The sequence below is a fragment of the Pyrus communis genome, chromosome 5 (genome assembly GCF_963583255.1).
Source record: "Pyrus communis chromosome 5, drPyrComm1.1, whole genome shotgun sequence".
NCBI classification, from domain to species: domain Eukaryota; kingdom Viridiplantae; phylum Streptophyta; class Magnoliopsida; order Rosales; family Rosaceae; genus Pyrus; species Pyrus communis.
Genome location: NC_084807.1, coordinates 29206940 through 29210290, shown reverse-complemented (window position 1 = coordinate 29210290; position 3351 = coordinate 29206940). Strand labels below are relative to the sequence as shown.

At 39.6% G+C, this 3351-nt stretch overlaps 1 pseudogene; it reads left to right on the top strand.

Moving 5' to 3' along the window:
• The first annotated feature begins 722 nt into the window (after positions 1 to 722).
• Positions 723 to 1521, top strand: LOC137733783 (uncharacterized; annotated as a pseudogene).
• The last annotated feature ends 1830 nt before the right edge of the window (positions 1522 to 3351 follow it).

Sequence of the window (3351 nt, the reverse complement as noted above, 5' to 3'; positions counted from 1 at the left end):
AAAATATATATGTATGTATAAATTGAATAAATGTTTTCTTATTATCCTGTTTAGTTTGTATGTGAATTTGAACAATTTACCGTATTTAGCAATCTTTTTGCAAAGTAAGGATAAGACTGTATATGATAAATGTTCTCCTCCGACCCTCGTAAAGTGGGGAGCCGTCACCCCTTTTTTAGTACATGGTAGTATTGTTGAGATTGAATCTCACATTAGGGAAAGAAGGGTCATTGCATGTGTTTATAGTAGTTGTGCTACTCCCTATCTTACTAATTAGTTTTATAGTAAAATCTCAACTTTCTTCTTCCTATGAATTGATTAAACATTAGACGTACCAGCAAAAACAGTAAAATAACATCAATGTCAATATTCCTCTTAGAGCAACTCCACCATTGCTTATTGTATTGGGATAGGCAACCCAATCCACTCTCATTTCTCCCCAAAACACTCCAGCCCACTCGGACAATTAGACCAAAGGCGAGCCCGATGGAGAAGTCAGACATACATTTATCCCTTACCGAAATTGCAGCTGCCGCTGAACCCTTAGGTACCCTACTATCTTTAATGCTAGCTTTTACGGTTAAAGAAATTAGGTGATCTTTTCATTCATTGTTGAACGTTACAATCCTTTCACTACTTAAAGGCTAACTACTTTTTTATTTTTTTTATTTTTTTTTATTTTGCTATATATACTTCCAGAATTTCATTGATCTGATAAAGAAATGGAGCAATCAGGAAACATGCTCATCAAAATGTTACTCTCCCTTCTCAATCTCCTCAGGATCATCAAGACACACTACTGTTGAGAATGAATCTCATATTGACAAAAGAAGAGACCTTGCATGGGCTTATAAATAAGTTGAGCTACTCCCCATCTTGTCAATTGGTTTTATGGTGAAACCTGAACTTCCTTCATAATAATATTAGAGCAAGTTGTCCCACGTGTGAAGTCAAACGGTCATACGTGTAATTCCTCATATTGCCAATTGGTTTTATGATGGAATCTCAACTTGCTTCAACTACTACTCGTTCATGTTATGTTACGTGATGATCAGTATCACAAGCTTCCAGGAATAAGTTATTCTGATCGTATTGCTCTACAAGATCACAATAATCAATTCCCGGAAGTAACCCCTTCGCCTTGGTTGGTGCCGTTACCGGTTCATTGTATAGATGAATCCGTGAAGAACCAGCTCCCGGCGGTGCAATATAGAGGAGGCAACCGGCAGGATTCGTATTATGGCTTGCACACCGATACGTGTATTGTGTGCATGGATAGAGTGGAAGGAGGGCAAAGGGTGAGAGAGCTTTCCAATTGTTCACATGTATTTCACAAAGAGTGCCTAGATGCGCTTGGATTGACGAGGGACAGTTTACGTGTCCTCTTTGTCGATCCAATCTATTCCCAAAGAATTGTACTACTCCAGAATCAAAAGGTCATGAACGGGCCGGGAGTTGGATCCATGGAGGGAGGAGAGGATCATTTACTTGTTTGGTGACGATTACCAGCTCATGAGGTAGCTGGCTTTGTTAGCATGCAGTAGATATATATTTTGAAACTTGAAAACAATAATCAAACAAGTTTTTAGGTTTAGGTTTTTCAAAAAAATGAAAAAAAATAAAAAATTGAATGAAAACAAAACTATGGGCCCATGAGTTTCCAGGGCTCGGGTAAGGTTGATCCAAATACTGTCACCTCAGAAGTCTGATCATGGACTCATCAGCTCAGGGCGGAGTTGTATCAAACAGAGCAAGGTGCCATCATCACTCTACTTCGGGGCAATAGATGGAGTCCTAGCGACTACGCTGGATGACCATGCTTATTCAACAAGACACGTGATTTAATCCGATATGGACTTAATCAAATCCTATAAGTCTTGAAGTCCCTACAACTTAGGAATAGGCATGCGCTATAAGTAATCACACTCCTAAGAGGATGCAATATTTACTTACTAGATATCTTCTAGGATTCTCCCGTCTTAGAACGAGAATTATATCCTAAAAAGGCTCTCTCCCACGGTATAACTCATCTAGGTTCATCTATAGCAACCAATCTATACACATGAATTCTCTTGCTCAAGTCTAAATTCATTCACTAACTTGACCATCGGAGAGCCTTTGGCTGGCACACCCCAGCCTAAGGTTTGCTTACGGCTGTTTTACTGTTTTAACGGTGGCGGAGCTAGAAAGGCACAGAGTTAGTGTGAATGCTATTGCTTAGGCCCCCAAAGTTTTAGGCACATTTGCTTTGCTGGGGATGACACTCACACGCTCATTTGGGACCTGCCCACGGTTGCTGGGCCGAATGGAATCGACCCCATGTTGATGTACTCCGCAGGTGCGGAGACTGATCAGCTGCAGTGGTCTGCTGCACAGCCTGATTGGATTTCCATTGCATTTTCTAACAAGATGCAGCTTTTGAAGGTGTGAGGGCGGGAAGCTGGGGTAGCTTGTTTTCTTATATGGAATGTAAGTGTTCATTCAAGTTTTTGCTTGCTTTATTGGTTTTATAACTGCTCTACTGATGTAATTTATGCTAAATTGATTAGTTTGTTTAAAACTATTGAATTCATCACATTGCTTGCTTGATTAGTTTGTTTAAAACTAGTAACTGTCGCAGATATTTGGATCTGGGATAGATGTACGTGTGCATCTGTTGCATAGTTATTGAAAAACATTTACATTTGTGGGAGCAATCCATCGTCTTTTACAATTTTTTTTCACGTTTTCTTCTATGATGATTCCGTCTCATTGTTCACCTTCTGGCCTGTTTGCGAACGGTTCCCTTGAATTTCCAACCTTACCAATATGTTCATGAGCTTCTTCTCTGTATACTATTATGGCACACTGTGATGTACAGTTGAAACCTCGACAGTGAAGTCTTCATCCGCATGGTAGATGTCCGCATGTATTAGTAATTAGGTGGTGTTGTCCACACACATTTTTTACCTCCCACATACCCCCCGTTAATTTTACGTCCCTTGATTAATAATTGATGAACTAGTCATTATTGTTAACTGCTATAATCATATGTCCTAGTCTGATTTCATTTTGATCACAATAGATCTTATGTTTTTTTTTTTTCATTCTCTTTGGTTCAGTCATTTTCTCCTGATTAACGGGATAAGTTGCATGTTTGACTTCTTTTGATGCAGGTATTCTGTCTTGATGGAAGCCGGCATGTATTTCATAAAGGAGAATAAACTCCGGGTAACCAAGTCTGGGAAGTACATCAAAAACCTCGAAATAACAAAAGATGGAGAGATAAATACAAAAAGTCAGGTACCACCCTATCCAGGAGGATATCGGGTGGTTCCTCGAACCAGGAGCATTCACAAGGAGAGGAGAGGG